The sequence below is a fragment of the Ornithorhynchus anatinus genome, chromosome 18, assembly GCF_004115215.2.
Source record: "Ornithorhynchus anatinus isolate Pmale09 chromosome 18, mOrnAna1.pri.v4, whole genome shotgun sequence".
NCBI classification, from domain to species: Eukaryota; Metazoa; Chordata; class Mammalia; order Monotremata; family Ornithorhynchidae; genus Ornithorhynchus; species Ornithorhynchus anatinus.
The window spans coordinates 9,201,820-9,212,370 of NC_041745.1; positions in this window are offsets into that span (position 1 = coordinate 9,201,820).

Consider the following 10,551-nt stretch of genomic DNA (forward strand, 5'->3'; position numbering starts at 1 on the left):
GCACAGCACTGTATTAAGTGCTTGGGAGAGTACAGTACAAGAGAAGTAGCAGATACACAGTCATTACTACCCTACCTTGCATTCAATCCCTATTTATCCCCCTCCTATTCTCTAGACAGGGTACATACAGTTCTACACTGTAAACTTACCGCGAGCAGGGAATGTATCTACCCACTCCATCATATTGAACTTTCCCAAGTGCTCAGCATGGTGCATTCTGCACAGTAAGCACTCAATAAATACGAGTGATTAAAGGCTTAAAGGCTCTGCATAGTCTTTTCATGCACGTGGCTTTATAAACTTCACTTATGGCCTCTTTGGGTCCTCCACAAATTCACACTCCTGTGTCCCATTAAGATAGCTAAATAATAAAGAGCCATGCCCAGTGCAGAATCAGTAATACCCAAATTGCAAACTGAGGCCAGAAGGAAAAAGGATGTCCTCAAGAGCGCAGTATGAGAGTGGCAGAACTGTCGTACCCTATATACTGTGTCTATAGCTATGATTCTATTTATCTATTTTGATGGTATTGATTCCTGTCCACTTGTTTTGTTTTGCTGTCTGCCTCCCCCTTTTAGGTTGTGAGCCCATTGTTGGGCAGGGATTGTCTCTATCTGTTGCTGAATTGTACATTCCAAGCACTTGGTACAGTGCTCTGCACGCAGTAAGTGCTCAATTAATACGACTGAATGAATGAACTGAGATTAGATTTTTCTTCTGCCACGGCTGGACTTACACTACTAAGCCTCAGTGATTTATAAATCTCCGGAGGTCAAAGGCCAGTGCAATTACTCACTCCATCACTCAGACTAATATGATAAAGGCTCACGCTATTCACAGTTTGGATCGACTTTTATTCTGCCTGCCTACGTACATTTATGGCAATGGTGGGAGGGTTCTCATCCCTTATTAGTCTCTGAGAATTTCCACAATATGGGAATCATCAGCCAAATTCTCATTCTTTATAGATCTGTGAATTCCCACAGAGTTACGTAAATTGAGACTCAGGCCCTTATATGTAGAAATGTATACAACTTGAATTATTTTATGAGGTTAACCTTATTATTCAAATGGCCATAAAAGTCCCTTACTTTCCAATGTGTTTTTGAGGTCATGACCTTAGGCTGTGATTAATACTATAAAGACTTTGAGAAGTGGGAGAGTTGCTTCTTTAAGGACATTTGGCTCTGTAAACAGGACAGCTATTGCTATTGGGATTCGCTAGGCATAACCTTTATTCCAGGAGAAACCCCCCCTCCATTTTGATCTTCTGGATTGAAATACAATAACCCATTTTGGGATGCTTCTAATCAAATCTGAACAGTTGAGATCTTTAAATTGGCTGAGAAAATTCTTCAGCATTCCACACAAGAAGCTCAAAGCCCCAGTTCAATTTAGAGTTGGCAGTTAGTCGCATGCAAACCAGGTGGGCTCAGCCTTATTGGGAATTAACTGTTTTGATCACTTGAGTTTAAGTTTGTAGAAAAATCATATTTCCCTTTAACATTTGTGGTATTTGTTAAGTGCTGTGTACCAGGCCCTGTACTAAGTGCATTGACGGATAGAAGTATATCGGATTGGACCCAGTCTCTGTCCCACATGGGGCTCGTAGCCAAAAACCCCATTTTACAGATGTGGTCACTGAGGCACAGAGAAGTTAAGCGACTTGCCAAGGTCACACAGAAGACAAATGGTGGAATCGAGATTAGAGCCCAGGTCCTTTTGACTCCCAGGTCTGTGCTCTAGCCACTAGGCCATACTGCTTTAGTCAGGGTCTACCCAACACTCCATGCCTGGCCACAGTCTCAGAATCCATCTCACCTCCAGAGTCGTTTTCTCCATACTTCCCCACAGTCCTTAAAAGCCTCCAATGGTTGCCTATTCCTCTCCGTACCAAGAAGCAACCCTTAATCAGTGGCTTTAAGGGCACTCAATCTCTCCTGCCTACTTACTTATCCACTCTCTTTTTCCCCCGTACCCCAACTTGCACTCTTCATTCCTCTCAAACCTACCAACTCACTGTGCCTCATTCTCGACTACTGTGCCACCAACTTCCCTCTCCAGGTCCTTCCCACCTTGCCTGGAGCTTCTTCCCCTTCATAATTACTGACCATAGTTCTTCCAATCTTCAATCTTTGCACACAGTAGGAACTCAATAAATGCGATTGAATGAATGAATTCAAAACCCTTCTAAATCACATCTCCTCCAAAGGCCCTTCCCTAATCAGTCTCTCACCATCCCCCTTTATATTCCCCCAGTCTGGCACTTCTGCACCACCTAAGCACTTAAGCATTCACAGTGACCTCTACATACTATATATACTCTATTGCAACCTCTTATTGGTCAACATTTTAGGGTTTGTCTTCTCCCCACTAGATTATAAACTCCCTTAGGACATACTAACTTTACTGTATTCCCTCAAGCTCTTAGAACAGTGCTCTGCACCCAGAAGACGCTTAATCGTTGCTATTGATTGAACTAGAAACCGAAGACAAGTACATATGAGAAGCAACGTGCTTTAGTGGAAAGAGCACTGGTTTCGGAGTCAGTGGCCGTGGGTTCTAATCCCGAGTCTGCCACTTGTTTGTTGTGTGATCCTGGGCAAGCCACTTAACCTCTCTGTGCCTCAGTTACCTCATCTGTAAAATGGGGATTAAGACTGTGAGCCCCATATGGGACAACCTGATAATCTTGTATCTACCCCAGTGTTTAGAACAGTGCTTGGCACATAGTAAGCACTTAACAAATACCATCATCATTATTATTATGTGCCAATCACTGTTCTAAGCCCTAGGGTAGACACAATTAATCAGATTGAACATAGTCCCTGTCCCACATGGGGCTCACAGTCTAAGTAGGAGGAAGACTAGGTATTGAATTTATTGAATTTCCATTTTACAGATGAGGCAACTGAGACCCAGAGAAGTGAAGTGACTTGCCCAAAGTCACCCAGCAGGCGAGTGGCAGAGCCGGGATTAGTAGCTGGGTGCTCTGAGTCCTAGGCGTGTACTCTTTCCAGTAGGCCATGCTCCACCTCAGTTTCTACAAGTAGGCTTATTTAAAAAGTTTATATCCCATCCCTTTTCGCCTTTCATGAGTAATTGAGTTTGACTATTTTCACCACTCTGTCATTTGGCAGTCTGCTTGTGGTTGCAAATCAGACCTTGTGTTCGTTTCATCTCTTACTTTGAGATCCTGGCTTAAAGTAAGAAAAACAATCTGTAATGCATCGGCTTCCCAAATAGCCACTGGCAAGGGTTTTCAAACTATTATCTGTCTATAATGATTTTTTTCTTCCAATGTTGTCAAGTTTTATTGAATTTGAAAGTCCAATCTGACCTCAGCCCTCTCCCTAAGTATGAATCCCCTGGGCCTACATACCCCCCCATCTGATTTGATTTATAAGATCAGATCCTCAGCTCATCATACCCTATTTAGCTTGCAGGTGTATTCTACCAGTGAACACACACACACACACACCCCTCCCTCCACCCCGCCCCTCTTCCCCCCCCCCCCCCCACAAATCAGGGACCAGATATAACAAGGTAAGCACACTGAAATCAAGCTTCCAAGAAACAAAGCCAGCATAGTATCTGTTTGAATTTTTTTTTTTTAGTGGTTTGTTAAGCACTTACTATGTGTGTCAGGGACTGTACTAAGCTCTGGTGTGTAGATATTAGCAATATCAAGTTGGACACAGTCCACGTTCCATGGGTTCATAGTCTTGATCCCCATTTTACAGATGAGGAAACTGAGACAGAAGTCTAGTGACTTACCCAAGGTCACATGGCAGACAAATGGTGGAGCTGGGACTAGTATACAGGTTCTCTGAGAGCCAGACCTGGGCTCTTTCCATTGGACCACACTGCTTCTCTGAATTTCCCTGAATTATCAGATCAACTGTATTACTTGATCAAGAATGTTTATTCTCAAACGAATCATCTAATTTGAAGTTGTCCCCCTGAACTGCCTTGGATCTGAAAAAAACGTTCTGCTCAAGGACGGCAGTTGCTCTGCCATCTCGCTCTTTACTTTGCCCTGCCAAGCAGGCAGCAGTGTTTTTGACCTCTTTCTGTTGATTTCCATGAGAGCTTCTTATTGTTTCAGCCACAGCTACCTGAATACATAAATAATTAGGAGCTGGGGCTACAACTGATGCTTTGTGAACCTGGCCAGCTTGGCTTGGCGACGGGTTGACATTCTGAGTGGGGCAGAAGTCCTCATAAATGTCACCCGGCTGCGAAGTCAAGATGTGGCCGGTGAAACAGTTAGTGAATTAGCGGACAAGTTTTGTAAAAGGGTGGTGGTGAAGTTTCATGGTTTTGAAAAAAGGCAAAGGCAGAGGAGGGGGGTTTTCTGGGAACCTCTTTTTTGATGACACTTGTTAAGTGCTTACTACGTGCCAGGCACTGTACTAAACGCTGGGGTAGATCAAGCTAATTAGGTTGGGCACAGTCCATGTCCCACTTGAGGCTCACCATCTTGATCCCCATCTGAGGTGCAGAAAGGTTCAGTGTCTTGCCCAAGGTCACACAGAAGACAAAGGGAGGAGCCGCTATTAGAAGCCATGTCTCCTGACTCCTAGATCTGTGCTCTTTCCTTTAGACCACACTTGATTCTGTGCAGAACACTGTAGGTCACTCTCAGGAGAGTATAAGAGAGCCAGGAGATCCACCCCTCTCCTCAAGGAGCTTGTAAAACAGTGGATTAAATTAGGGAAACCTACCTGAACTTTGAATGAACCAAGCATAAGGGAGCAAAAAGACATTATTCCTCTCCTCAAGGAGTTTGTAATCCAGTGGATTAGATTAAATAAACACTACCAGGATGCCTATTCTGAACTGCTGCTTGTTTGCTCAACCATCAGTAACTGAGCGAACTCATGCCAGGAAGGCAAAGAGCAATCATTCAATCATATTTACTGAGTGCTTACTGTGTGCTGAGTACTGTACTAAGTGCTTGGGAGACCACACTATAACAGAGTTGGTAGACATGTTTCCTGCCCACAATGAGCTTACAGTCTAGAGGGGGAGACAGACATTAATATAAATATATGAATTATAGATATGGACATAAGGGCTGTGGGGCTGAGGGAGGGGTGAATAAAGAGTGCAAATTCAAGTGCAAGGGCAACGCGGGAGGGAGAGGGAGAAGAGGAAATGAGAGCTTGGTCAGGGAAGGCCTGACTAAGCAACCCAACAAACCCCCCGTGACTCTGTTCACTGTAACCCAAATGCCTTGGAAAATGAGTCTACAGGTATAGTGAGATGGTTGCCACGACATCCACCTTAACGGTTCAGGATGTTCCATCTAACAATTCTAACTTTCCCTCTAGTAACCCAATATGGACTTTTGTCTATGAATTTCTCCCAACTATTCTAGAACCTACTGGAATTTTCTGCCTCCCCAACTTTCTGTGGTAATGGATTCCACATGCTTACCACCCACTGTGTGAAGACGTCTCAAACCCATTCCTCTCCTTTCCTCCGGCACTCTATGCTCTGAGCCTACTCCCAGATCCCTGGTCCTTTCAACCTTGATCCTCTCCATTTCCCAACAGTCCCTGAAGGACCTGATCTGTCTGAACTCAACTCGGCTTCCCCTAGGGCTAACAAACCCAAGACCTGACACCATTATCCCAGGCCCAATTCTGCTCTCTTCACTGCTCCGGGCCTGGTCCCTGACTCTCTTCAGACCCCCTGATCTGCTGTTTTGTATTCTTAGCATTCATTTAAAAGCATGCAGAGAGCAGCATGGCTCAGGGGGAAGAACCTGGACCTGGGGTCTAATCCTTGCTCTGCCACATGCCTGCTGAGTGACCTTGGACAAGTCACTTGAACTCTCTGGGGCTCGGTTTCTTCATCTGTAAAATAGTGAGAAAATATATGTTCTTCCTGTTTCTTAGAATGTGAGCCCCATGTGGGACGGGAACTGTCCCCCATTCGATTTCTTCCATCTACCCAAGTGGAAGTGCTTAATAAATACATTATGGTGAGTCCCTGCCCTTTTCATCTTCCTTCCTTTCTACCCTCGACCAATCCCAGAACCTTGGGTGTAAAATATGGCAGGCATTTCTCCTGTAGCATAAGTAAAGTCATTTCCCACTCAGTTGGCAGTTGAAGAACTCGACACAATTTTTTCTGCAAGTGTCCTGGAATTGGTCAGTGCAGCTCGGGACAGTGAATGGGAACTTATCCAAAACAAAAAGACATTTCAACATGGACTTTCTGATAGGTGGTGGGACTGGAGATTAAAACTCCATTCTCCCACCCATTGCAGGATGCAGAGTCTAATGCTAGCTGACTCACCAGTCAATTAACATGAGAATAATTTGCTGTTAGTACATTTTGTCACAATTCATTAGCGCAGGAGTGGAACTGAAATTCTGCAGACACCATAGTGTTTCCATGTGAGCATCCTTGTATGTATCTAATTGGCTCAGATCTAATAGTACTCCAATAGTACGATTATTGTGGTAAGAGGCATGTGTCTGTTTATTGTTATATTGTACTCTCCCAAGTGCTTAGTACAGTGCTGTACACACAGAAAGCGCTCAATAAATACAACTGTCTTAGTGAGAAGAGACGGGCTTGGGAGTCAGAGGACGGGGGTTCTAATCCCGGCTTCGCCACTTGTGTGCTGTGTGACCTCAGGCAAGCCACTTAACTTCTCTGTGCCTCATTATCTGTAAAATGGGAATTAAGACTGTGAGAACCAGGTGGGGCAACCTGTTTACCTTATATCTATCCCAGCACTTAGAACAGTGCTTGGCCCATAGTAAATGCTTAAAAAATACCATAATTATTATTATTATTAATAAATAATAGTAATTTTTGAGCTCCCTCTAGGGACCAGGCACTGTACTTGTGAGCCTGGAAGTACAAAAGAAGGAAATGATCCATTTCCTGCGCACAAGGAGTTTTCTCTCTAAAAGGGGAGACAGATTCTGCTTAATTAACAGCTTCTCTCTGGGGATGCTGGTGCCTTTGTCTTTCATTCCACATCAGCCTGCCTACACTGAGCAGCCTAGTGGAAAGGGGATGGGCCTGGGAGTCAGGAGAGCTGGGTTCTAATCCTTCCTTCCTTCATTCTTTTAATCGTATTTATTGAGCACTTACTGTGTGCAAAGCACTGTACAAGGCACTTGGGAAAGTACAGTACAACAATAAACAGTGACAATCCCTGCCCACAACAAGCTTACAGTCTAGATGAGGCGAGACGGACATCGTTACAAATAAATAAAATAATCTGACAGTTTGACCTTGGGCAAGTCATTTAACTTTCCTGTGCCTCTGTTTCCTCATCTGTAAAATGGGGATTCAGCATAGTAAATGTTTTACAAATGCCACAATTATTATTATTGATATTATTAACAACAATAATAATAGAAGGAACATAAGAAGTTGGAGCAGGCAAGAGGGGCTGGTTGCATTTGGTTCTGCTGGATGGGGATTAACAAATTTTTTTTTTAATGATATTTGTTAAATACTTACTATGTGTATTAAGTGTCGGGATAGATACAACTAACCTGGTTGGACACAGTCCATGTCCCACATTGAGCTCACAGTCTTAATCCTCCTTTTAACGATGAGGAAACCGAGGCATATAGAAGTGAAGTGACTTGCCCAAGGTCACGCAGCAGATAAGAGGCGGAGTCAGGACTAGAACCCAGGCCCTCTGACTCCCAAGGTCACGCTCTATCCACTGGACCATGCTGCTTTTCATTTGCTGCAAGAGCTGGATGGCCCTTAGTAATTGGATGTCAGGATCTGTGCCTAGGCCAGTGGTGTGGCTGGGGTGACAATCCTGTCCAACACGATTGAACGTAGATAGAAGAGCTACCAAAATCGGTCACATGGCTGGCCGAGTGGGCAGGGAATGTATCTCTTAAACTGAACTCTCCCAAGCGCTTAGTTCGGTGGTCTACCGCCAGTAAGGACTCGATAAATATGAATGACTGAGTGGGGGTCACTTAGATCTATTACTACCCCCTCCCACAACTTTTTTTTTTAACAGATCTTTAAACTATTGCTTCCCCCTCCCTGAAATTCATTTTAGTGTCTGCCTCTCCCTGCTAGATTGCAAGGTCCATGAGGGCAGTGGAGTTAGTCTCCACTAACTCTGTTGGACTCTCCTAAGTATTTATTACCTCTGCACACCTAGGTGCTCAGTAAGTACAGTCGGTTCAATGAGTCTCTCTCCCTCCCACCTCAACAGCTCCTCTCTCCCTGCTCCTATAAAACTAGCATGAGGCACGAACATGCTCATTTATTCTAGCCTCAGCGGAAGAAAACAGGGAATTTGTTTAGACTGCCAGAAATTTGGAATTTGCTGATGAATGAATATTCGACAGAGCAGAGAAAATTCCCAACTAATTGAAAGCAGATAACAAGAGTAACGTGCCCACCTTTAAAAACATTGCATGGCTAATAAGATGAAATGGCAATCTTTCGACATTAACTCAGGCAAGAAATTCAAAAGTCATTTAAGATTCCTTCCTGTCTTATATGTTCCACCATAATTAGCAGCTGTGTCATATGGACCTTCTTGAAGCTCAATCCCTGATGGGGCTTTAGATCTGGAAGACCAAGAAGTGGGAGGATGGGGAATGAGTTTGCAGCATTGGAAGGTTCACTGGCTCTGCTATAACCTGTGTCTTTATTACACATTTTGGAAATAACATGGTGGAACAGTAGAGGAACATCCTTCCCACAACATGAGCCTGCACTAATACAGCACTGTCCACAGGTTGGCTGATGCAACAATATTCAAAAACAGTTGGATTGAACATGTGTGGCATTATGAGAAACAGCATGGTGTGGTGGATAAAGCCCGGGCCTGGGAGTCAGAAGGTCATGGGTTCTAATCCCAGATCCGCCACTTGTCTGCTGTGTGACCTTGGGCAAGTCACTTAACTTTTCTGAGCCTCAGTTCCTTCATGTGTAAAATGGGGATTGAGACTGGACACTCCACATGGGACACGGACTGTAATCAACCCGATTTGCTTGTATCCACCTCAATGCTTAGTATAGTACCTGGCACATAGTAAACACTTATATATCACAATTATTATTATTATTTATTAGTCAAAACGCTTCATGGCCTATCTTCCTTACTGTTCGGTACTTTCCTTTCCTCTGGTTTTTTATGACTTAGCAGTATTTAATTCAGTAAAATAGCAACAAGGGGCAAGGGGGTAAAGCATTTAATTCCCACTGAATCAAAGGTTATTATAATGCAATTTCCCTAGAACAGGAGGTTCTTCAAGAAAATGGCACCCATGGGAAAGAAGAGCTCCTGGTCTATGGTTTCTGTGATCGTTATGTAACTTTAATTTTGTTTACTTCTGTTTAATATTATATGAAACAAATTGGTGGTTAAAAATAATCCATTTATTCCTGTGGTTTAGCTCAATCCTGGCACAAGGTGGCATTTCTTAGTACATTTTTGTAATGCCAAATAGTTTAGCCAGAACCTCATTCAAGGAGGTGGAGGTCCAACATAAAGTAAGGAGGCTCACACTGGGTCCATTTCATTTCTATCACAATAATAATAATTGCAGTATCTGTTAAATGCTTACTATGTGTCAAGCACTCTACTGAAGTAGATACAAGATAATTAGGTAATTAGGTCCCACGTGAGGCTCACAGTCTAAGTAGGGGGAGAACAGGTATCGAATCCCCATTTTGCCGAGGAGGAAACTGAGGTAATAATAATAATGTTGGTATTTGTTAAGCGCTTACTATGTGCAGAGCACTGTTCTAAGCGCTGGGGTAGATACAGGGTCATCGGGTTGTCCCCCGTGGGGCTCACAGTTAATCCCCATTTGACAGATGAGGGAACTGAGGCACAGAGAAGTGAAGTGACTTGCCCACAGTCACACAGCTGACAAGGGGAAGAGCCTGCACACTTTTCTCCTACTCACGGTACCTCGATCTGGCCTATCTTGACGCCGACCTCTCCCCACATTCTGCCGCTGGCCTAGAATGCCCGTCCTCTTCATATCCAACAGAAGATAACTGTTCGCACCTCCAAAGCCTTATGGAAGGTACATCTCCTCCAAGAAGCCTTTCCTAAGCCCTCTTTTTCTCATCTTGCATTCCCTTTTGTGTCACCCTTGATTTTGGATTTGCTCCCTTTATTTACCCCTCCCTCAGCCCTATAACGCTTATGTACATATGCATAATTTATGTATTTACACTAATATCTGTCTCCCCTTCTAGACCATGAGAAGCATGGTGGCTCAGTGGAAAGAGCATGGGCTTTGGAGTCAGAGGTCATGGGTTTGAATCCCAGCTCTGCCACTTGTCAGCTGTGTGACTGTGGGCAAGTCACTTAACTTCTTGGTGCCTCAGTTACCTCATCTGTAAAATGGGGATTAAGACTGTGAGCCCCACATGGGACAACCTGATTCCCGTGTCTACCCCAGCGCTTAGAACAGTGCTCTGCACATAGTAAGCACTTAACAAATACCAACATTATTACCATAAGCTCGATCTGGGTAGGGAATGTGTCTACCGACACTGTCATATGGTCCTCTCCCAAGTGCT